The 26335-nt window shown below is 39.9% G+C and overlaps 1 protein-coding gene across 1 annotated transcript in view; it reads right to left on the reverse strand.

Annotated features, from left to right (window-relative positions):
• The window catches only part of LOC6614509 (putative neural-cadherin 2), a 119068-nt gene extending 101561 nt beyond the window's left edge, over positions 1 to 17507 (reverse strand). Inside the window, exons 1-2 of the mRNA XM_032727620.1 lie at positions 17327 to 17507; positions 2536 to 2571 (exon numbers count right to left, since the gene is read on the reverse strand). The gene's annotated coding sequence lies outside the window, so the exon portion shown is untranslated. The remainder of the gene's footprint in view (positions 1 to 2535; positions 2572 to 17326) is intronic.
• Between the last annotated feature and the right edge of the window lie 8828 nt (positions 17508 to 26335).

Below are 26335 nucleotides of genomic sequence, written 5' to 3' on the forward strand. Positions count from 1 at the left end.
TTTATCCCGGCCATATAATAATTGAGTATTATTCAGGCATACGCTTGAAATGCCATTTACTGCGCGGCTTTTAAGCTTATTCTCTGGATATTTCCCTTTTCCCTGTTTTCTTCTTTCGAAAAATTGTTGAAGATGAAATTTAATTAATGTCAATTTTACATTACCTGCACTTACAATCATTATAGCTGCTTATTTTGCGAATTTTTCCATTGATTCATCAAATTATCTTTAATAACTGACGGACGTAAGGATTGAATGAAACGAAGCTTCAACTCAATATGGAATTAAATTTGCGTTGATATGACACTCATTGCTAGACTTTTCAATTTCACGTGGTAAACTGCTACTTCACCTGTAACGAATGCATGCCACACTTGTGCGGGCTGGTTCGCTATTAGGACTCATAAATAAGACAGAAGATCTCATGGTTGGCTCTTTCGCTGTTTCTCGAGTGGCAGACGTGACAGCCATTTAAGCATTTTGCTGCCTGGCATTGTGGAGACGTTAATGGGTGAGCGTGGATGTGGGTGCAGCACCGCCGGCACTTCAATTAATTAATTGCAATTTGCAAGACGCAGAGCGCTGCAGACAACGTTGGCCATTAAATGCGTTTAGCTGCAGCGGCTGTCAAATGACGTTCCTCTTCCACAGGCAGCATTGTGTAAGGTGCCAGCATGGCGTATACTTGATGCTCCTTTCCGTGCACCCCTGCACACTCGCATCGCATACATGAAGTATACGCCCCGAATGTTGACGTGTTATTAACACCGCGTGAATCCAGCAGATGTCGTCATGGCCATTATGCATCCATGCTACGCTGTGCCACGGATAAATAAATGATGCTGATACCGCTGGTGATGCCTCGAATAAGATTCAGCATCATGCACGACCAGATTGGCGGCACCCCGGTGGTTGTAGGTGGCGGCAGCAAGAGGAATATGCACCTGGTGAGATTTCTGCTGTACTGTGATGTATCCGTGTCTCGTGTGGAGATATTGAGATGGAGCCAGGCAAATGGCGGGTGTAATTCCCTGTGCGAATAATCGTACTCTGGCAGCCAATCGATGCAGTTAAGCGCCCTAATTAGATCGCTATTATCATATTGTATTGCTGTCTTCTGAATTAAGCCTATAAACAAAGTTCAATCAAAGCGGACCATATTTAGCTCAAAATCAGAAATTTTTGTTGTATTTTTGCAACCTATATGATGTACAATATATACATAATTCTTTATAACACACAATTAGTTTTCGAAATTAACCTAATTTAAATAATTAAATGTTTGCAAACGGGAGTAGCTGAATATAGGAAGCACATGATGTTGGCTATACATATTCCAAATTTCCGACGAGTTCAAAGAGCCATTAAATTTTACCCTAATTACCACAATTCTCCCGCAACTAATTTAATAATAGCAACAAACCATAAGGGAGGTTGGATTGAGGGCCGCCGGTGGATGTTTGGTAAATGCTGAATGGGAGTGGCAGCTGCATAAACTGGCCTCAATGGCCATTAAAAACTTCTCGTAGTTGGTATACCCCCCGTCAGATCCCCTCCTATAGATGTACGTATATTTGCGGCAAATTGACGGTTTCATTCTCGGGCAAGAGAGAAAACTTTCTGGCCAGGCACTCAAAATGGCTCGAAAGTCTCGACAACAATTCGCTCGGAGGCGGGAGAATGCGGTTTGCGTGCCGAGGAGGAAAACACTTTATAGGAACCACTCGTAACCTCAAAGCGCAGACGGCATAAAACAATTGAACGTGAATCGTTTGACGCTAAGTCAGGCCGGAGTACCATAAAAAATTAAGTGACACTCAAACGGAGACACTGGGCGGCAGTGATTAATTGGCCCTCAGCCGGCGAATTCAGCAGCATCATTAAAACTTGGCCCCACAACCAACATGCTGTCAATGTTGTCATCTTCATTTGGCATTATGATAATAATTGGGCCACGAACCGTTCCATCGGGACAGCAGGTCCTGTCAAGTGTTCAGGTCGGGACCAAGAAATGCCAAAAGTTAGGCCCTCGTCTGTCACGGTGGTAATATTTTCGAGCTGGTAGGACTTTTCGCAAATTGATGGCGTTAGTTGGCGCTCATGAATACGTCAGAGAACAAATACGCATAAAATGGCCACTTGATTATTGGGACTCCCCGAAAAGTTTAATGAAATTTATATACAAAACGGACAGCATGATGAATGAAGTTGTCTTTAAGGCTGAAAATGTACGAGTGCTTGTGTCCTGGCCATATTTTGAAACACGTGCCGCCGAAGAGGGTTACGTAAATGTCTAAACCGGATTGCAGGTTAAGAGAAGATAGTATTTTTGAAGAGGGTTTGAGGAAGTCAACTAACGCATACAAGCAAGTTTCTGATTTTTTCTGCGAAGTAAAGTCTATTTACTAAAATTATGAGTTGATTATGTTCAGCAAATTATTTCAATTTTTAGAGATGGGGGCTTTGTAAATAAAAGTGTTATTATTAATAATAACTTTTACTGCATGCATACATTTTTAAGTCAAAGTTACTCACATTTAGAATCTTTGGAGACAAAGGGTCATGGGACAACTGAAATTTAAAGAATAATTTAAACATTAATATAGATTTCAATTAATAACTGTAGCTAACACTGTCAATGTAAAAATTACTTTGTTGGATATTTAACCTCTTTTTGTTTTGACATTGTAAAATTCAATCATTATTCACCCATTTTTTGCAAATCATACAATTTGCATAGGGTAATTCATTATTCAGCCACCCACTCCGCTATAACAAACACACGTCAAAAATCGAATAATAAATCACAGGGCGCCAGAATCCTACTTATTGCATAATTTATTTTCTAAGCTCGATGTTCTTTTGTTCTTCCCTTCCTATTTACATAATTTCATTCCCTATTCTCTTTTCCTGAGCATATTGCGCCAATTTGGAGCTTATCATAAGTTGGCCACTTTTTTCGTCGAATGTTTCGATTTGCTTGTGCGCTTGATTAAATTTGCACTCAAATTTTCAAAGCTTCATTAATCATCTGTTTGAGGGGGGATTCGAGGCGGTGTTAAATCGGCTGATAGGGCGCGAAAAAAAACTAAAACTTTTGCCGGAAACTTTGTTGTAGTTGGTGGTCCGTGCAGTTGGCATTGCCAATAATAAAATTTACGTTGCCTTCACAGCAGGTCAGGGAAAAAATTATGAGTTTTCTCAGCGATTTGCCAGTTTTGCAGGTCAGCGGAAATATCAAAATTGGAAGGGAAGAATCTGAATCCATTGAAAATTAAATTAATAAGGAATAAGGGAAAAACTGTCAAAAAGAACGCTGCTTCCGAAACCTTGCAACCAAATCGAATAAACTAGACATTCATACATATTAAATTTATTAACTGACATATTAGGCTTAAAGTACTGCAGGAGACGTAAATTATTACATTCAACTGGATAAGTGCATGTCGAGTAAATGAATGTGGTAAATTCAGCTTGGCCACGTCCAAAAACACAAAGGCCTTCATTTATTCATCATCAAAATGGCGGTCGCGATGGCTAAGACAAAGGCCTCTGTGGATCCGCTGCTTTTAGAAATTCTTCCCCTATTTTCCAACCCTTTTTCTCCTTTTATCTCATAGTTATTTGCTTCGCTAAGTCGAAGAAAGGATTTGGGGAGGCTGCACTGGAAAAACCAAAGCTGGGATGCCCACAACTAGGCAACAATTCATTTAGAGACCATGGAAAAGTACGAAGAACAAATGCATACTATTAGACACCTTATTTTTAATCATTTGAACCGATTGATTTTTACTTATCGAGCTATAGCATGTTATTCAAGAGATACAAATTTCATGTTTGGCTAAGCAAAGCGATTTCTCGCAGTTGCGTCATAAAATATAACAGCAAGAACCGCAGTGACCAGGAACCGCAATGCTCCGAGTGCCTCGAAGCTGTATGAAAGTGTAATCTGTGGGGCGGTGGTGGTGGGTGGGGAAATTGAGAGAAAGCGGAGAACGAGTTTCCCTTGTTCATTTAGCAGTCAAACGGAGTTTGCCAGTGTGGAGACATCCCTGTCTCCGCTGGGTTTCCGTTTCCTGTGCCATCTGCAAATTTCATGGCAATATATTTTTGCTGGTTGTGCGAAGAAAATATCCAGCGAGCGAGTGAGGGAGAAGGAGCGCCAACTTTACCATCATCAGTCATTTTGTCTAAAAGAATATATTGCAATTAAAAGCAGAAAATATGCTTTTACACTGGCCAACAGAGCTATAAGTTTGCCGCTCATCCAGCACCACATCCTCTGGCCGGGAAATTCCCCCTTTTTATTTATGAAGCGCAACACTTTGGGATCCACCCACTGCATTTCGGACTGCAAGAACTTTGGGCGGGTGGCTCGGAGAGTCCCTTTCTTTCCGGTTTTCTTCTCCATCTTGTTGCCACTGCTGATGTTTTACTATCCAGCCAAGAGCAGCAAATTAAAATTGCTTCATTCTGGCCCTTCAAGTACGCTGTAAGTCACGCCTTGTTATGGCCGCAGCCGGACCTTCAATGGATAAATGGACGGATTTGTTAGTTGGTTGGTCGGTTGGATGGTCGGATACTGGGTTCCTAGATGGCAACTGCTGTTGAAGCTGCTCGGTGGGCAGTTTTCAGCTCGACACTTTATAAATTATGCGGATGGCGGTGGCGTGAACTTTAATGAAATTTCCATCTCTTAACTAGAACAAAATTAATTTTGAGCTGAATCGGGCATATGATTTTAAAGAGGAGTTAAGTCTCGTGCTTGAATTATTTTGAAAAAATGTTTTAATGTACATAAAGTTTACGTATATACTGAAGAACATTGCCCGCAGTAGGATTAGCAATACAGCCAATTTACTGTGCCTAATATATTTAGCAAAATAACCCTAAAGAAAACTGGAAAAGCTGGAAACAACAAACTGGAGGAACTCTAATTAAATAAGTTGTAACAATTCTATTCAGTAGTTCAAGTTTATTAGTTCTCCTGTTCACCTTTATGGAAAAGCGTCACCTTCACGATTCAGAACTTGTTAGAGTTCAGTAAAAACTTGTCTCAACCTTTTCACCAGTCTGCAAACTAGCAACAAGAATTTGATTACTTTTCATTTCGCAATTCGAGGTGCAGTTTGTGCAGCTTAAGCCATCCGCATCCAATTCCGGGGAGTTATTCTCGAATGCTCCATTTCCATTTCCATCTCGCTGTTATCTGGTCACTTCTCGACTGGAAGCTGCATTTTCATAAGCGAAAACTTTAACTGAGCAGCTGAATTTTTCATTAGAAAACTTTTTATGCACTGAGAGACACAGGGGACACCTGGCGGAAGATGCGGAGCGAAATCCGGAGGAAATGACAGCTTGAAAGTCATTTGCCGCTCGAGCAAAATGTGTGTAGCAAATGTTTAAAAAGCATTCGGGGGACTGCGGGACAAAAGACCGCGACTTAAACGTGTGTGGGTGCTCTGGCAATTTTATAAAAGCCAAAATTTTCAGGCCTCATCCACCCATTCTTCGCTCGTGTCATTTGCCACACTTTTTACTCAAGACAATGAGTGTCATCACGGAGGCATGAAGTTTTCATAAGACCACGCATCCTGAATTCCTGATGAGTTTTTTTTCACCCACCAGCAACCCTTCTCCACAAACACTGCCTTCTCATGAAAATTTTATTTATATGCCGCAGCTTCATGAAGAGTTCAAAATTTTGTCAGACAAGATGGAATCTTAACACGAAAATGTGGTGCTCAAAAAGCAAAAGCTTTAGCTTTTGAAAGAATACACGAAATAGTATGGTATTGCATAGTATATCGGCAGCTATCAGTGTTTTCTTAAAGATAGAACTTCCGAATTGTATGGACTCTAAAAACCTATCATCATCCTCCCTGTGCTAGAATATCTAAGAAAGCGAGTAGGTCAGGTTTATTGTGATATATTTAATGTAAGGATCCAATCACTGTGCTGCTAAAAATTGGTTGATGTGAAAATATCAATCACACGCAGCTGCTTGCTTAAAGTGTAAAAACAATTTGGACAAACAAGGAAAATTACTTTTAAAGCCCCGACTCAGAGACACATGTAGCACTTACTTTCGCATAATCCCCCAAACTGAAAGTCGGAGAAGGGAACTCTCGACGAGAATTTAAAGACAACCTGACATATGGGACTGCTGAGCTAAACAAATCACATCAGAACAAATAAAATCCAGCACAAAGGCAACCGCCAGCAAATAGACAGACGCAGACAATGTCTGCGCTCTGACATGGCCGTTAAGTAATTCCATATTTTATTTGCCGAAATAGAAAGGATTCAAAAAAAGGGGAAGATTCCGAGGGCGCACACAACTTCGAGTGTTTGCTGGAAAAGTCTTACACATTTGTTTGCCGCATTCGCACGTGAAGGCGTCCAAGCAAGTATGTAGAAAAAGGAAAGGATCTCGGAAAACTTGTTTAAAGGGATTGCAATAAAGTGCCTGGCATATTGGGATTTGTCCCTTTTCCGTCGTCTATTTTTTACCTGCAAATATTTGGCATCTCCCAAATGAAAAGATTTCTTCGCCACATGCCAATGAAGGCCTTAACCCTTTTCCGTTCCCCTGTCATCCGTCAGTCGTTTTATGTGCAATTCCCTCAAGTGCTTTATTTGGCAACAAAAAATGCTCGGAGTTCGCTGTTTCCACTGCTCACAACATCGTTAACTCTTTTGCCTTTTTTAAACTGTTGCATATAATTTATTGTAACTAAAAGTTGTGCCCTTTTTTTTGGCCTACGGAAAAATAAGTCAGGGACTTCATTTCTTTGCCCCTTCGAATTTTTCTGGTCTCTCGTGGGTAATTTTATATATAGGGTCATTGTGTATGTTTATATTTTGGTGAGCTTAAGATTTCGGCCTGGTAAACATTCGACTGTCAGCAGTGACTTTGTTTGGGATTAAAGCCGACATTAAGCTGTGATTAGTAGCTGACTTTGCTTTGACGTTTTTATTTGCCATCCTCTCTCGACTTTGTTCATTTTGCCTATCGGATTGACACTAGAAAAACTGTCATTATGGAGATATTAAATCGGTTGACCTGCTGCCTCTGAATTAAATATCATTTAAAAGGGTTAAATAAATGTTGAATAAAATATGATTAGCTAACTAGCAACCACGCGCATGACTTCAGGAAAATACACCACAGATTCACACTTATAGCTTTCATTTCGAATGAATCTGAATTCCAATGAATCGAGCAAAGTATAAGGCTATTTGTTTGTTTTTATAAGTACAGCATATTTTTAAGCAATTTACAGTGCTATAATCGTTGGAGAAAACTTAAAAACTGGCTTTCGCAGCAACAAAATTTCTTAATGAGCAAGAGCCCCTGAGAAGACCCTCAACGACTTACGCATAATTAAAATATCTAATTAGAAATAATTACATTAAAGCGGCAGACAGTGAAAAAATGTTGGAAGTGATGGTAAGCGAAAGCGAATTCTCAGGATATCATAATGAGAGCGTCGACTCGCCACAATGGCAAAATTGTTGACATTAATTAAAATGTCATTTAAATGAAATATATAACAGTGCGGAATTTCACTCTATTAAGGCGGCACTCCAGCCTGCTTCACTGTTGCCTCTTCCACTCCACATAAATGGAACAAAAAGGACACGATGTTGGGGCAACGAACCGAAGGAGGACAAGATTTCGAGAAAAGGAGTCCTTCGCAAAGCAAAAAGGTCCAAAGGGATACCGAATGTGAAAGAAAAGGAATATTAAGGAGGAGAATGCATGGGAAAAACTCTCCATTAGGGTAATGAACAAGTTAACAGGCGCATTTTTCTCATTGCTATCTGTTTTTTTTTTATTGCCGCCATGGGATGCGAAGAGCACAGAAGCAATTTCCATGTCCCCGTGCCCGAGTTTAAATTTTTAATTTGACTTGTGTTCTTAGACCGGACTGCGCGAAGGCCGAACAAATGACCGGTCAGAGTCAATATGAAAATGTCGGCAAATAATTATAAGTAAATTAATGAAAATTGAACAAGCCAAAGAGGAAAGGCCAAAGTCAATGGAGTGTGCGAAATTGTTGGCAATTTGTTGTCGAGCAAATAGCTCCATGGTCATTATGCTGGCGACTCATTTGCAAATGGCCAAGATTCATACTGCCGCTGAACTCTGGCCCAATGTTTTGGCATCAAAATGGTTGCTTTGTTCATTCAGCCCGCTCGACTCGTCTCGCCAAAAAGAGGCCAAAGCTCTTTGAGCTGATTCAGCGCAAAAAGATTAATGATTCGACTACGGATCCGCTGCTGGATGGTAAACATTTTCCACTTCCTTCCCGACGGCGAGATTTTTCCTCTTCGTCCGGCTCTGTCTGAGACTTTCGTCGCCTTTGACTTTCATCCAATAAAATGAAATTAAATAAATTTTTGAGCCAAATCTTATTTGCGTATTGTCAGCTTTGTCATCGTCAATGGACCTGCGTCCTTCTTGCTGTTCGATACTTTATTTATGCGGCCCGAGTGACTTTTATTTATGGCAATTGTTGGCGAACATTTTCTAAGCCATTTACCCTCGAACTTTATGCACGTCTTTTGGCCATATTATCGAGTGGATGATTGGAAAGATTTCCATTTTTATTTAGATTTCAGAGCAGAGAAATATAGATTTTAAAATTTTACATCTGCTTAAATTATTTAAGAAAATAAAACCAGACGAAGTTCTAAAACTTCCACAATTACCAAAAAATTGACTTCTAATACCGACGAATTCGAAGCTTACTTTACATGTGACATAATTATTTACTTTTTCCTAAATATGTTTAATATAAGAGGGACTTCAAATTTTATATACGGCTTAATCTATCTGAACAGAAAAATCATTTTAACATTTCCAAAAAAATGGGAAGAGTAAGCTCTCCTTGTTATGCAATACTTTGCAACTAACTGTGCTTGAAACCCATACTTCAAAAATCAATGGTGCCTTCCATATATTGCTAATATTGTTCGGCAATCCCGTAGCCCACAGAAAGGGATACTTCGAGATTGGGGCGTGGTAGTTACAAAAATTCATCATGTATAAAACATCGGAAATATTTTTCAGGACCATGGAAACGGGATTGATAGGAGTGCAGACTTAAATGTTGTTTTGGTCCGATGGATACAGTTATGAAGAATATGATTCTGTTGAGAGGGCGAATGAAAACTGTTTGGCTTGCTGGCAAGGTAAGCAAACATGTAAGTATATTAAAAACAACCTCTCCCTTATTCCAATCTCAACTGAAAGTGAATCAAAAGGTCGCAATACACATTAACAATAAAAAATTTTATAAATTTTAATAAATTTTTCATAAAAGATTTTGTTTTGCCGCGGGCTTAGCGCGAAATATGTTAAGTTTATCAGTATCCTTTTAATGTATATTAGAAACCATTTCATCAAATACATAATAAAGGAAATGTTAAAAAAATGCATAAAAGAGTAGCTGACATAAAATGTTTTGTACCTTTTTCAAAACCCCGAATTGGGAATGCAAATGTTTCGTTAATTCCCGAAGAACAGTCAATACTCCCCAACTGTAAGCGCATTCGAGTGTAAAGCCCACAAACCCAGCTACGTTAATGGAATTCAATTTTTTACGACGATTTTGGCAAAACCACAAAGGGAGGTAGATGGGGCTACAAGTGGAGCTGCATTTGATTGCTTGGTGGAGTATCCAGAGCAGGAGGAAACCGCAATCACAACGCCTCAAGTCGTCGTTTGCTGGTAATACAAACGACAATTACAACTTGGCTTCAGACGAACGTACACACAGATGGACCGCAATCGCAGGAGGGGATAAAGGATTCGACTGGGGACGACACGAGAGCGTACTAAAAGCAAATCTGTGCGGTTAAACGCAAGTGTCAGCTGTCATTTTTGTGGAAAGAATTCCGGCAAAAAGTGCCAAGGAGCATGAAAAAAAAGCGCAGTCCCACACACAGCACGGAGTGAATATGCAAAGGCAATAATTCTTGGAGCAAGTGTAACAAGAAAATAAGCGCAGTGGCAGTGGCAATGGCAATAGAAATGGAAATGCTGAGCAGAATCGTCGTAATGAAAGCCGGGCTGCAGTCAAGGGATGTCAGCATCTGTACTGAAGAGCTATAAAAAAGTCCTGTTCCTTTGTAGTGGACCAAGGAAAAAAAGGAGGGGGTGAAAGATATACATAAAGTGTATATATACTCCCACACTTCAACATTGTTGAAACTAAACATATCTCATTATTTTAAATTAAATTTTTTTTATAAGTTTTATTATTTATATTTATTCTAAGTTGTTAAATAAGGAATTTCTCTAGGTGTAAGAGAAGAGATGGAGCAACGAAGTGCAAAAGAAGTGCGTGTGCTTGAAGCCTGGCAAAGATGGAATACGGATTTGCAAAAGGCCCGAAGATAGATGGCCATTTACTCACTTTTTTGGTCTACCTTAGATTACGTTCCTCGATAAGAAATAGTTCATGGTCGATGGGGATGGGTAAAAGCAAAGGATATAACAGCTGTTAAGTAACAATCCAGCATAAGCGCATTTTCAGATTGTTCAAGCTAATTGAAGGCAACTTTTTATGCCAATCGAAAAATAAGTAGTCCACCCAGAACACTGGTAAAGGGTTTATATATGTCCAGAAAACGGAAATTACGGTGCATTAATAGTTGTAAACATATAGTAAAGCTTAAAAAAATATTTCTTAGGAATATATAGGAAACATTTTTTCGCAGATTTTTTTTCTTCGTTTCTTAGATAAGTAGAGTTACCAATTTAGCTTTTGAGAGGCTTCTTGTTTCTCGGCACGAGTAATCGCACCTTAAGCAGCTCCACATGAGAATCTAGTGAGCACAACTGTCGGGGACATTTTCAAGAGTATTAGGGGCCAAATCCACTGCCTAGCAAATGATCAACCATAGACAAAAGCTGACGTACGACAACAGGCTGCCTTGAGTCCTCGAAGAGCAGGATACACTGCCGCCCCCGCCACCATCCATTCACCATCTCTAATGCCTGCAAATCGCCTGATTATGGGCTTTAAGCCGGGCAGCCACATATATCGCCATACAGCTGGACCAGCAGGACAAGCAAGTTGTTGACGGAAAATGGGAAGTGCGCAGGGGACACGAGTGGCCGGCTCCTTGGCCATCATGTTGAGTTGTGTTGCTCAGCAGGATTTGCATGGCATTGCAGCGTTCTTTGGATTTTTGTTTTTTAGCTCGGGCTTTCTTTTTTCTATTGAAAGGCTTCGTGCTGCGACTTGGCGCCAGCCCATGTACAAATCTCTGCCGACCATGTGTACATTGGGAGAAATGTAACTTCTGCAATTGCTAATGAAAACGATTATTGAGTCGATCGAGTTCTTTGCAAAAGCAAATTAATATGGTAAGAACCTTTATAATAATGCTGATAGCAAAATTAGAATGTCATGTGATCATCTCACATGAGGCATTAAGCTTGATGTTTCGCCGAGAAAACTTATATTTTTCTGTGTAGAATACATACATGCCATTGTGCTTTTCTTTTTGTATGTGTGTGCACTAAAATCATAGTCATGTCCATGAATATCCTTAACTGATTACATGCAAGAGAGCTTATAAAAACAAGGATACCACCCGGCGACACTGACACAACAGCTGCTCGGAATGCAGGCTAATATTCTTGGCCCTGGATCCTCCTTCTGCTCCTGGGTCTCGACTTGACTCGTACTTGGGTCTAAAATGTTGTGCATTCCAAGGCAACTGCAGGGCTATCTTGAGCCATTAGAAAAATAAATAGCTATGGCTCAATGGCCAAGATGCTAGAAGGCAGAATATAAACAAAAAACTGAAATAAATGTGTTCTTTTGCAATCAATAAAATATATGGTGAGCACTAGAGGAAACTTTCACATAAAATTTGTTTTACATTTAAATACAATTGGCTTAAAAATAAAACCCTTTTAATTGAATTCGATTCACAAATTAATTTTCGGAATTATTATGTTTAGTATTTGAAAGAACTAAACAGGAAAATATTAAAAATATTAATTCATTTCATATTCATATTTCATTTCATCTGTATAATTTCATAATTTCATCTGTAGGAGTTAATTGGAAATAATTCGAAAGTATAAATAAATATGATCTTTCATCAGTCAGCACTATATTTGTTGTAATTGATTGAGGCAAATTAAAAACCTCTCGAGAGCATCCTGGCGGCTCTGGAAGACCTTCTCGTATGGCATTGTGCCCATATCCAGTGAATGCGGATAAGATAGCGCTAACCAAACCACTGTGTGCCCACAATTACGCGCTCTTAATGAACGGCAATTGGGCGACCACAACAAGTTGAAAATTATGCCCTGGAATGGAATGGCCGATGACAGCAATGAATGACTGCCATTGACAGGTGGAAGTGGCATTGAAAGTGCGGCTCGGTTGCCCCTTGGACCGTCACTTTAAATGCCCCGGGCACTTTTGCCCACTTTCACCCAGGAGCCAGTCTTTGAGCGTCATAATGCAGCCAATTAATTATTTGGCCGGGCTTCTGCCGCAGGCGAATCGACTGACAGCTGGGCATATTATTATTGTTCCCAGGCACACAAGGCATATGTCCCTCCCCCTCCCCACCCAGTCCACCACAGTCCCATCTTCCGCATCCTTGTCGCACTGCGTGATTTATATTTTTAATATGGATTGCTTTCATTATGCATCCTTCACAATTTACCCCGCTGCTGTTTCTGTCCGCTGGCCCATCGCATTTCCCTTTGCCGGTGGTCAGTAATTGTAATTTCTGTTGTTTAAAAATTTATGGCCATCAATGGGCCCCCGGAGCTGCAGTGCAGTAAGCGACATATATCCAGTTATGCGAATATATATACGTGCATATCCGCACGCAGTGTGAAGTGGGTGCAAAAGTAACGCAAAAATAATTGCACTCCCGTCCTTTGGTAGAACGAGAAAATTGAAATTGTACTCGGGGTAGGTGCATATCCTTGGCCACAAGACGGCCAGCATACAGGAAAGAAAACTATATGTATTAAGTGCACGGAAGAGACAGTTCATTGCGTCGGATGACCCCTCTCATACGAACAATTTTCGGCCAGAGAAAATTGTTGATTTCAGCACATGCCCGGTATTAATTAAGAGTGGAGCATCGGAGGAGACCCGAGCTGAAACCAGGCCACTACGGTCTTAATCCTGTAACCTTATGTCCGTGGCAGTCATCCAAAGGGGACGACCTGTCAAAGTTATTCAGTCCTGGGCCGATTCTCTCACCGGATAAGCCGTTAGCAGTTAACATCATTAGACGTTGGCCGGAAACTTTCTTCGTGGCGAAATCAAAATAAATAAAATCGCATGATAAAAATGAAGTGCGCAAAGTTTGCGACGTGATAACTATGTGTGCGGGGGATTGCCAGGCAACTCCTACGAAATTCACAGGAAGGGCCAGAAGTATCGACACACTTAACTACGTGCGACAGGTGAGAATGGAAAAGGGAAAAACAAAAATCTCAATAAATTGGCAGTAAGCGCTAAGCAGACAATTACTTGGGGATTAGCGTCATTCTTGGGGAAAACTTGTTAGGGATCGGAAAACGAGTGAAAGTCCAAAGTGGTTATGCCCACTGGGGGAATTATGAAGGCACTTTCCCAGTGAACCGACAAAAAAATTATTGAGTACCTGGAAATTGATTTTTATTTATTTTATTTAGTTGATATTATATAAGCGTTGTAATGATTTGTCAAAGCAATTTATATATTTTTAAGGCACCGTTGGAAAGCTACTGAATAGAGAAATTTAACTTAAATAGTTTAAAATAGTTTATGCGAGGAAAGCAAGAAAAAATATTTTCGTTTGCCCAGTCATTTTTCTTTTACCGAAAAATCTTCTCAAATAAAATAAAGAAAAAAACTTCAAAAATAAAACAAATTGTAGAATAAATGCAATAGATTTATTCCCAAATAATATTGAGAGGTCAAAAGCCTGCCGGTAAAGCATGTGAGTCCAACCGAAAATAATATATATACATGATATTTATCTGCAAGTCCCGACCGATGTCTGGAAGAAAAATCACTTAAGGTAATTCAATTATATTTGCGTACTCACTGCACTCGACCATTATAAATGCATTCTGTTCCGAATCAAGAAAGACCCGATCTCTTGAGAAACCTCGGGTCAACTTTTTCCTTCAGAAAGAGACTATTTTCGCCTTTATCTTGGCCGTGACATGATTTATATACAGCTATTTTATCTGGTATGCACACAAGTGGAATATGCGAGTATCTGCTCAAAAAAGGAGCTCGGAGCCTGCAGTCTGCGAGTAAGCCAAAACACAAAGCTTGCCGGCGATTCACCTATTCGCAGGCATACTATAAACTTGGATGCTCTGTGGTCGCATAAACTTTGCGTGTGCACAGAGTCCGTATTATTTAAAATATGCATAAATTGGACTTTAAAATTTACCCAGCCAGGCAGGCACACAAGCTTACACCTGCGGCGAATGCAGGTTTATGCATTTTCTAAAGACATATACATACATATATGCAACAAGAACACAAGTCCTGATATTCAAAACATCGATGAGGTTAACATCATTCCGCCCGCAGCAGCGACTTTGTTGTCTTTTATTATGTGAGTCGGGTATAATGAGTTACCGATGATGTTAGCTAAAACATAAACTTATTTGGGAGTAGTTATGTCTTTCACATAATAGAAATTTTAGTTACAGTTCGAAAAATGAACTTAATAAAAAAAGTATACATTTATAAAGCACAGAGTATTCCAAGCACAATGAAAATTACAAGCAATTGAAATTCTAGGTTGGTTCATACATCCCACAAATTATTTATGTGCCGTTTGAATAATTCTACTCTCTTCTGTTATTTTTAACCAGTTTTTTAATCCAAAAGCCGAATCAGCTTAGAACAGCTTACTTTGGCTGATCAAAAAATCATCCTTCTTGTAATTACGGTTTTGCATACCAAAGCTTTAACTACTCTCGGGTAATTAAACAATGCCGGTAAAGTTTATTAATTCTTTTGTCACTCTCTTTTTGCCCAACGTCAATTGGGGCACAGTCAAAGTTATGCTTCCACTTTTTTCTGCCCACTTGCCACCTGTCTCTGCAGTCACGTGTTTTTGGCTGTGGCGCGATAAAAAGCAAAAAATGGCAAAAAGCACACATCTAGCGAACGTGTAATGTGAGATTCAAGCACAACTTTTCGGAGGGCAACGCAAATACACAAACAAACTCGGAAAATACCCAAAGGGCTGCAGTTGGGTTATTTTTGTTTTCCTTTTGCTCAAGAGAGATTTTGGCATGTGGCATATGGCAAAATATATATAAAGGTATGTGACAACGCCAAACTTTATGGCAGGTGGGCTGGTTTTGGTGGGTGGCTGGTGGATATGTCGGGATTTTAACGAGAATAACAAAAGTTTCATCTGCTCACTAATCCATTTGCTTGCCCCGCACGCGTTAAATGCATTAAGTTTTCCGCTGAAAGTTTTCTCTGAATGTGGCTGCTTTCGCTTCCGCCCCGGATTTTTTTATAATTGAATTGTATGGCAGCAGGCCCTTTGTTTGCACTTGAAACTACTCGTATTTGCACACTACTTGGCTCGATGCGCCATCCCGCTTGCACGCTCTTCCCTCTCGCTCTTTCTTTGCCTATCTGCTTCATGTGGAAAAATCTAATTACTTGGCTGCTGTTTAACTAACTCGGGGTAGCAGGACTCAGACAGCTTGCCTTCCGTTCCGTGTTTATTTTGTTTGTTTTTATTGCCGGCGAACGTGGCGTATGCGTAATATATGCACGTTGGGCCTACGTGGCGTATGGATCCTCCCCGGTGATACATTAAGTGCTTATAATTGGAACGAGCGAGCGAACGAATGCGCCTAGTAACTTATGATGTTTACACATGACTTACAAATTGTTTACGTCGTTCTAATTTTAGCATTATACATAGGCATTAGGCCCCGATAAAGCTGCCAAACACACTCAGTTGGCGGCGCAGTCTTGATAATGGCCATGGCTTAAAGTATCTCCTGCCACGTCTGCCTCCGTTAGTGCATGCCTCGGCTTACCTCACCGTATTTGTCATGCACTTGGGCACGTCCCAGCTTGTGGCAAGAAAAGGATGGCAATGGGATCGCGGTGGGCAAATGCAGCTGTGACTGTTAGTGCAACAAGCCGTCGCTTAGTTAGACTTAAAATGATAATCTTAAGAGGGCGGAAACTCTGCTATTGCGTGTAATGAAAATCTGCTCTTTTTCATTTAAGAAAGTATGTATGCACGAAATATTGTTATCTGCATTAAACAAGCAGTCCCATTTTTAAGAAAGAAGTGTGAAATTTTTAAGAACTACTTAATAAAAACCAACAAGTTCATCTGCTGTGGTTAATCATGAAACAATATTCATAGTGACCATTAGCGGAATTATGTTTAAAATTCATGGCCTACAATTATAAAGAAAACAATGTGACATTTGACTTTTAAACGCCAAAGCGCCAATGAAAATTTATGCCGGGGGCGAGTATTAAGTGTTTCGAAAAATGTCAAAACATTTTAAGCTACATTTAAATTAATTATAGGATAGTTGCGCCGGGTTCTTTTTTGGTTGCCAGGGAAACTCGCGGCAGCTCCGAGCTGGAAAATTAATTACATGCAATAGCAACACAAAGTCCTCCTCTACTGATGGAGACTTGCTTGCTATTTCGTCCCCAAAATCAACACTCAAAGTAAACTTTGACAACCAAGATTGGGGGAGGTAAGAATAGAAAAAGGAGGTAAAACTCAGGAAATGCGCGGGGTGTAGGTGATCGGGTGACGGTGCAGAGGGGGAAGGTTGTCAAGTGTTCTGTTTACTTTACTTTTGTCAACATTAGAAATCAATTAATTTCGCTTTATATGCCAAAGGGAAATCAATAAAAATCACATTAAATGTGACTGACTTTCCTTCCGCTTGAGACTTTTATTTTGTTGTTTTTCCCCATTAATTCAGCATCAATAAGTTTCGCAATCAATGAATAATTTATTAACCAGTGAACTAGGACTAGGACTTTTCGTTTTGTCTTTCCGCAAGAGTTTTCTTTTGTATTAAATTGAACTGCATTTCAATGTGTATATGTGGATGAGCTGGGAATTACGAACAACTCAATATCACAAATTGGATCAATTGATAAAGTTCAATCAGTGGTCACCCGCAGGTTATTTATACCTGTTTCGTGGTTGAATAGTCAATTAATTTTAAATAAAAAACGGACTTTGTTATTTTGCTCAATTTTCATCGCCGCCTGAATCGAACGAGAAATAAATGCAATTATTGCGAGTCTAAGCTTACCAGCTGAATCTTTTTTTCTGCGTACTCCCAATGGTAATCCGAGCTGGCCGATTGTTTATGCCGTGTATTTAATTAAAGCATTTATTTCATCCGCACTGTCACTGCCACACACACATGGAAACACAAATAGACAGATATACGCTTTTTTACTTCGTGGCTTTAAATGTTTCAAAAGCCTAAATTATGTAAGCATTCTCTTATATTTATGACGAGATTATTTATATTGCCTATTATTTTAATGCATGCTCAATTAAGCGACAACAATACAAAAACGCGACTGCACAGAGTTATACAATTTTGCAGGAGCACTTTAATGCATTTATATATTCGAATTATGGCCGCTTGCCGTTTAAAACATTGCAATTTGATATTTGTTTTATTTTATGTGCATTCCGGCACTGTGTTGTCAATAAAATTTCCGCTGCTTCTTGCCATTTGCACTTTGATCAAACTGCTATATTTCCCGATTAACATGGATTTAGGTCAAACGAATCTCGATTAAATGAAGTTTTTATCAGTGATTTAATAAGCATATGTTATTCCTGTTTACTTTATCTAATTTGGATTAATTTGAATCAGTTGTTCTGCATTGCATTGAAAATGAATTATGAATTATGCACAATTCTATTATGAACTTTTTTGTCACCGTTCACTGATGGATTCTGATTTTTTTTATGCGATACTGTGTTTTTTGTGTCATCCGATTTTTTATTTAATCGCTTAATATGGAATTTTTTTATACTTTTTGTATGACAATTTATTGGATACCATTGAAGTACGATCCTCTACTGTGTTAAAAAATCTCCTTGTATTCTGTGTTTTATGGTAGTTGTTTGATTCATATACTTTTACAGTGTTTGTAGTGGATTTCGCTTCGTTTGACAGAAACAATATATATGCTTTTTATGTATTTCACTCTAAAACTCTTTGATTTTTTATTATTATGTATTTGATTTTGATTGATGTAAATTTTGATTTTTGGTAGAAGTTAGCTTATACATTTAATTTTACCACGTGATGCTGATATATTTTCTTAGCCACACCTTAGGATAATTAGCAACTCATTTTGCCACCTCGAATATATATATTTATATATATAAGATAAGGACACCAAAACTATGGCAACAAGTCAAGCACTTAACACACACTTTATTGGCCCTTTCTGCTCCCCTCGGCCCGTTTTGACTCGATTTCGACTGACAGGACTGTCAATAATAGACAATCGACCCAGCACCAATTGCGGAAAAATAAACAGGCAATGTGCCGGTAAATCACGACGAATTCACGCGATTTTCAGCGAAGGACTCAGGGCTCCCAACGAAAGTCGAGGATAATGTGTGTTGTGCTCGGTAACAGCAACGCCGCTTGACTGAATTTTCTGGGATGCTGCCGTCGTTGGCCATTCCGAATAATTTCTTGGTCAATGTTAACAGTTAAGGCCCAAAGTTCGAATTGTTTGTGGATCGCATACAGCACTGCGCATGTCCTGAAATGATTCCTCTCTCTCGAACTTATTTGTTCGGCTGACACACTTTTCGCATTCATATTGCTGTAGGTTAGTGCCTCGTCGTCGCCTTAAAGCCAGTGAATCGAAGGCCCAAGCCCAGTGCGTTACTTAATATGCCTGTCACCTTTGGCTCCAGACTCATTTCAGGCCCTGGCTCTGGACTTAGCGTGGCATAAATGATTTATATCGTGTTGCCACAAGTTTTCATTCATCTTTAATTCGGGCCCGAGCCCCAAAACCCATGAGAGCCCCGCATGCACACACGTCTCGCCACATTAAACTGCAGGTCAGTGTGATTTGGCCATTTGTCTGGGCATTTCTCGCACTTGAAGGGCAATCGTTGTGGTATGGGGTTCCCCTACGGACAACTGCAAATTCATTTATGTTAATTTCGCTTGGTTAGACTTCTTGGCCGCAAAAACCTGGGTTGGTTTCGGGCCGGCAGACACATTAACCATGGCCTCTGGGCTTGCCTGTTTTATGGACTCCCGTCTGTCAACACACAACGTTGCGTATGCGTTATTTTAATGAGGTTTTTCCTCTGCCATGAGGATTAGTTTTATGATTGGGCATATTAGTCACCAGACTCTGAGTGTGCTTGTTTGCACCATGAAATGCTTAATTATGCGTACATCGTATTTCTTGGGATAAAATATGTAGCAGTGCCATTTGGACAGACAAGTTGTTTGGGATAGGGAAGTCAAGGTGATTTCGTTTGAAACACAAAAGTTCAGTTGATAAATAAATAGTTAGCCTAGTTGACATTTCAAAGTAAAAAAATAGTAAATATACCTAATACCATTATTAGGAATAATGCGATCTGTCTAATTAGTAAGTTTAGATTGCAAATGAGTTTAAACAGATTATTTCCGGTGCTATGCCAACAATAAACCCTTTGGGCATCTAAAACCTTTTGCCGTCCAAGAATCTCTTATAACTTTCATAAATGAGAAAAAGCTTAGTGGAAATTATTCCGATCCATTTCGCAGTACTCCAGCAATGGCAAAGCAATCCGCTGAAATGCGCATTCATAACTCAAAATGGCTAACTAATTTACGTCAGCCTTATTATCTCTCCGGTGGCAACGTGTTGCCCAGCCCACCCAAGGACCTCCACAATAGCGGCGTCCTTTAGAATCGTTGCCGCTTGGGCCCAGGCGCAAATACATTATATAGTGGGGAGATGGGGATCCTCAAAATACGAGCAACTGGGGAGTTCGAGGTGGTAATGCCAGAAAGCACGTGTGCGCCAAATGCATTCACCTCGCCATGAGCACAGACACTCGCAAAAAGAGAGACAGCCAGACACAACTGCAGATTCAGATACAGAAGTGCACAGACAGTGCCGCTATGCCATTCTGCATTTATACATGTCATGCGATTGTCTGAGTCTGCGATGGGGGCGTGGCAGGCGACAATAGTTGCCAGAAAGGCGAACAAGTCCCCAACGTCAGAGATGAAGGTGGGATGCTCCTACTTTTGCTTGCTGTTGGAAATGCTATAATGAATATCCATATTCAGCCTTTTTAGGGAAGCACAATAGGAAATCTGTAAGTACATTCAACTAGCTTCTGTTTTTCTAGATATGTGTATTTTCACTTAGTATTCTACGAGTGCTAATACGACACCATTTCGTCTAAGGAAGTTCTTGAGTTCCCATCATATTAAGACGAGAAACATCTCCATTTTCTTTTTTAATCACTTAAATATATTATCTAAAGAGCAGGTCATTGCTTTATAAATAATATTTAAGTATGTATAGATACTTAAAAAAATAACAAATTTAAGTTATTTGAATTTTTACGTTTGCGAATCAGGTGGGATAATCTTCGCTACCCATATCGCCTTCTTTTAAATTAAATCTGGTAGAATATGCAAATGGTAAGCTTGACTATGGATAACATCTCTAGGTTTATTAACATTTCAGAGGCGGCTTTAAGCTATGGCATTCCCGTAATTCCCGTTTTACTTATACGCAGCGAGGACTAGAAATCCTCCTCTTCCATTGCAGCATCTTAGCATAAAAAGTTGCAGCAGTCGACTGCAGTCGTGGAGCCAGAATAGCATTCACCTGCCCCGTTGCCAGGCGCTCGTGCAGGTGTTTTGTCAATGCCGCAGACGCCATTGGGACGAGCTGTGCCAAAAAGGATAAGGTTCATCCTCGCCAGACTCGTACTCCCAATCGCGATGTTCTTGGCTTTATTTACACTTGAGCGAATTGTTGCGCATTTGCAAGACTGCGACGTGGACGTGTGGATTCGCAGACTTGGAGCCATGCAAATGAGTGTTTTGCCCAAAGTGTGCCCAAAACAATGTCGACCAAAAATGACGGCGACAACGCCATCGCACCCGTTGTCTTGATGGAAAGGTGAAAACATCTGGGGCTGCGTCAAATGAGTTGCCATTTGATTTTCAATGGCATCTGTCTGCCGCCAAGTCCGCGACATGTCGCGTGATTTGAATTGAAGATGCTATCGCAAATGTGCATTAATTTGTCAGGGCTTTGGCGAATGTGCAAGCTAAACCCAAATTTGTCTTCGACAGCAGTCATGCGTGAGTAATAAGTGAGTGAGTGGGGGGATTGGAGCCCCATTCGTTCGGTGATTGCGAATTGTATCTGGCCGAGTGATTAGTAGGCGAATCCACTTGACACATGAGAATCTTTTGAGATGTGACAAGAGATCAAAGGCGATGTTGAGAAACAGGGATTTAAAGAAAGTGTAGTGTGTGAAAGTGTGTGAAATGCATTCTGATGTTTCTTAAGATAGCAAGTTTCTTAAGATTACAATGAACACGTAGTTAAATAATGTGACCAATTTTCTTCCATAATTTATTATTCCACTTGCGTATAGTCCTTCATTATCGAACGAGCTTTCTATACCACAGTAATAGTAATATTTGGTGTTTTTAAAGCGTATCATTATCAGAAGCATTTCACACTAAGAACCTGAGTTTATGACCCGTAAAAGTTATATGATGTCTTCCCTTTTCGACCATTATCTAATTTTTATTTTCAATTTTTGCCATGCCCTTTAATTCTGCAAATTTTCCTTTTGCACTTCAGCAGGCAATAAAAATATTTTAATGCAACATTTTTCTCTTGTTCTCCGCCTCTCATTTTACGGCTGCCCATTAAAAGGTCTGCGGAGTACGTGAATAAAAAAAATAGAAGAAACAGAACAAAAAACCCACACAATATATCAAAAAGGTACAAAAACGACGGTCGAAACATCTCTAATTTTTTGGAAATGTTCTGCAGCTGAAGTTTTTCAGTTTGACCAGGCCCAGAGCAACCGTGGAGCACACGTAAATGGCGAACGTGGCCATAAACTAATTGAATATTTTAGGGCATTATCTATGCCATTTATTGTTTGAGTTTCGCCTGGCTGGGTTTCATTTGCAGCAGGGGCCCGGAAATCGGACTTGGAGCAGGAGCAGTCGAAACGGAAAAGGACCCCTAACGAAATCAGGACTGGCTCCTGATTTTATTTATTTATTTATTCGACTCCCTCTTTTACTACTTTTGGTCCGCTTTAGTTCCGTTCCATGTTGGTTTACGCTCCTGGTAATTTGTTTGAGTTTTGTTATTCCTCGAGAATAATTTTTTCCGCCACACATTCGCCCGGCCCCAGGTTAAACCTAAGTAATATGATACCATCCAGTTTTCGATCCTGTTTGTATTCCCTTCCGCTTTCGTCTATTATGCTTTCATCGTCTAGTAAAAAGACTTTAGTCACCTTGTTTCCTTTTTTGGGGTTTGATTTCCGGTTTATCATTTGTATAATTCTGTTTGATTCCATAATACCTTTTGACTACTGTAGGATTAGTTTCAATGAAACATGTAAAAAAAGGTATAATTAAATATTTGTTAGAATTATAATACAACATAATTGTTCATTTTTAGTTACCATAATAATTCATAAATAATTCGATGAAATACAATATCACTATATTAAACATACGTATGAGTTATTTTCAAAAAAGTTTAAGCGATTCCTCAAAAATAACATGGAATATCAAGTGTAAACAAGAAGTCATTCGAAGCGATTGCCGTTAACTGGCTTTTATTTCCAAGCGCAAAATGTGGCCCAATGACATGGCAAAGGGCTCAGAGCCTTTCGACTCGGGCAACTGGGAATGGCAAAGGACAAATGTTGCTGCAACTTTTCGCGGAATGATAAAAATGGCAAAGGCTGCTGTTTGGGCCAACGGCAGTCGCAGTGCAAGCGGAAAAAATTGGCCAGCAGAAGGGCACAAAAATCAGTGGATAAGTTTTTTCGCCATTCAGGCAAGTTACCAAAAAGCAGCGCCAAAAATTGTGCTACAAAAATTGCATTTAAGGTATGCAATAAAATGCCATGCATATTTGGCTCTTGCTGTGCTTTTTGCACTCGTCTGCGAACAAAGGGCCATGGCCCAGGGAGAAAGGAACAGAAAAGTCCATTGAGGCACAAAATAAGATTATTAACATTGGTAAAGCGAACGAGAGCAGGAAGCTTGGGGTCTGGGCCTTGCTCAAATAGGCAAGCCAGCTGATGATTGGCTTTGGGCAGGACAACAGGCGGATGCTTCTTTTTTTGGCCATCAGCTTGTTATTCTGTACGGCCGAGGCTCGTCTTCAACACCAAAATGCGGAAACTGTAAACTGCAAAAAATTTATTTAAGGAAGCTTTCAACGGCCGCACTAAGAGTTACAATAACAACTGCACTGGGGGGACCAAAAATGGAAAATGGCAAACAATTTAAGAAAACCATTTGTTGGCTAAGCCCTGAGGGTGGCCAAAAAGAAATGCTATACGGCTTAAGAGCAAGCACCGGAGCTCATATTCTCTTCAAATACCCATAAACCCTTTCGTATGCTCTTGAAATGCACAAACATATCTCATGTACTATCGTTGCAGTTAAATACAATTCGGCACATAGAAAGCTGAGACTCTGTAAGTAGCTTTTCATGAAAATATGTTTTTCAACGTTTTCTTTCTTCTGCAATATTGATAAATTTAATAAGATTATTTCATTTTATAAAGTTTTAAATATTAGAGCATCCAAACTTCAAAAGGGCTCGTCTTAAAGCCACTTTTCAGACTGTATATTATTATACAAGTTTTTACTTAGGTTTTTAGCAGCTTAAATACCCCTTGTTAGAGTGCAAGTTTCCCAGCAGCCTGCAATAAAATGGCAAGGAGTGAGGCAAGAAAATGTCAAACTAACAACATTTTAAGGCAACACCCAGAGTTGACTTTCGGTCGTGGATTTGGTATGGTCCTGGTCCAAAGACTGAGACTGAGACTGTGGTCCTGGGTCAGGGCAACTGATAACTTCCGGGAAGCAAAAACATCATAAACAGCCACTTGGCACAATGAAATGGCTTTCTCTCGGCCTTTCCCCTTTGGCCCAGCTCCTGGATGCTTCTTTTCCTGCCGAAGGACTCGACTTGGTCTATGCAAAAGCTGCCAACATGATGGATGGAGAGCGAAAGGCTTGCACTGGTCGGTTTTGATGATGGTTCGCTGGCTGCCCTTCTTGCTACCATAAATTGTGAGGGAGCCGGGCGAAAGACATATGTCTAAGTAGTATCATCTTTGTGCATGTACCTTTAAATCTTCTGGTTTTACGCTCAATATGCTTGAGCTTGCCACCGTACCCTCCATATTCTCCATTGTCATGGCCCCGAATAGGGTTCATTTATTAGTGTCGCCACTGCACTTGGCTGCGGCTTACCCGTACTTAGGGTAAGTCCAACATATCCTTTTAGCAGGAGATCCTGTCCCCGCCCTCCACACACTCACACACAGGACACACACTCCATCTAACACGGTTGGCAGGGCAACATCATCCGTTCTACTAAGCCCACAATGACCCAGTGATTTAGCCAGTTTGCAGAGGCTGCTTAATTATTTTAGACCATTAGTTCTAATCTCGTCATTGAGTGGATAGCCCATGTATTATATTGATTTTTAAGCTTATCTTCTGCACCACCCATCCACACCACTTTAATATGCATTTAAAACTGAAGAGATTAAAAGCCTTAACTAAATATTTATTTATTTATCAATTGATTTGACTTATTCCCTATTGTACATATTAATTGAATTTCGAAATCAAGTTAAAATCTGCGTCCCGTGTAAATTTGAACTTCGGCAAAAAATTACCATTTTTTTCTCAGATTTGCCCATACTGCTGGCCTTTAAGTCCTGAGTCCTTTGAGTTTTCCTTTGAGCCTTTGAGGACGCCTTTTCTCCGGCTCTGGTATCCAATTTATATCGGATGTATCTGCTTGTTACACATTGAAATCCAATTAATGTAAATAAATACATTAAACAAGCAACCAGCCAGAGGAAATAAAGCAAACAAGTGAGTGTGTGCGTGGTTTCCTTTATTTAAAATTTTTTTGTGGATGTCAAAGGAGGGCAGTGCAGGGGCAGCTGGGACCACATATGTGTGCCCTCAATGCAATTAACGTTACTTTTGTGCGGCGTCCACTTTTGGGGCAAAGGTTTCGCCCATTTTCCTCCTCGACCATCATGGCTGTACTACCCCCTCCTCTGTTTGCTAATGTTTAAGCCAAGTAAAGCACGTTAATCTGTTGCAATGTGGCCAACACACTCCCGCACTAATACAATTTGCTTGGCCATTTCATTCGTTTCTTCCAGCTTCCTTGTTGTTATCCCCCGGTTTTTTTCCTTTGCACATTTGACAGGACGAATGGCAGCAGAAAACGGCAGCCGTTAAGCAGTTTCGCCTCGTTTTTCATTGCAGCGTAAGATTTGTTTGGTTCTCTACCGTCAGACACCGGATGTTTGCTCTGTTTTCTCGGAAAAGTGAGTTTTTGTTCCAAGAGCTCCACGCATATGTGCGTTTGCAGTTGATTTTTCGGAGAGCCAAAAATTTGACTACTTCATTACGTTTATTTGACTCAGCTAGAGAAAAATGTCTCGGCAAAACAGGTGGTGTATAAAGGATATCATATCTTAATCCTTCCACATGAAATATTTATTATTAAATCGAATGAATTCAGCTGTGCTCCCATTTAGCTTAATTCAATTGTTAAAAATCAAAAACGTTCAAAATCTATGAATTAAATTTACATAATATTGATTTATTTGGATAATATAATATGATTTATTTTATGCTCTTATTATCTATCGAACAGCCCTTGCAAATAAAGCTGTACTATTTTTTATTCGAATCCTTTTAATTTTCCAGAGCCTAAATGTCTATGCTAGACTGACTTATAAAGAGCATTTCCACGGCGACTCCCACCGAAATTTCCATGATTTTTGTTTTCGTGTTTTGCGCACTTTGCGCTGGCAAGTGAAATTGCTAACGGAATTAGCACACCATCAGCCATGCAATGTGGGCTCTGGTTCCTGTTTCTGATTCTGATTCTGATTCTTCTCCGTATCCAGGATGCCGTTTCTGTTGCTGATTCTACGTCGGAGTCTGAATCGGATTCGTATTCGGATCCCGATTGCTCTGCAGCTGGAGTGTCCTGTCCCTGTT

This window comes from Drosophila sechellia, chromosome 2L, assembly GCF_004382195.2.
Source record: "Drosophila sechellia strain sech25 chromosome 2L, ASM438219v1, whole genome shotgun sequence".
NCBI lineage: Eukaryota > Metazoa > Arthropoda > Insecta > Diptera > Drosophilidae > Drosophila > Drosophila sechellia.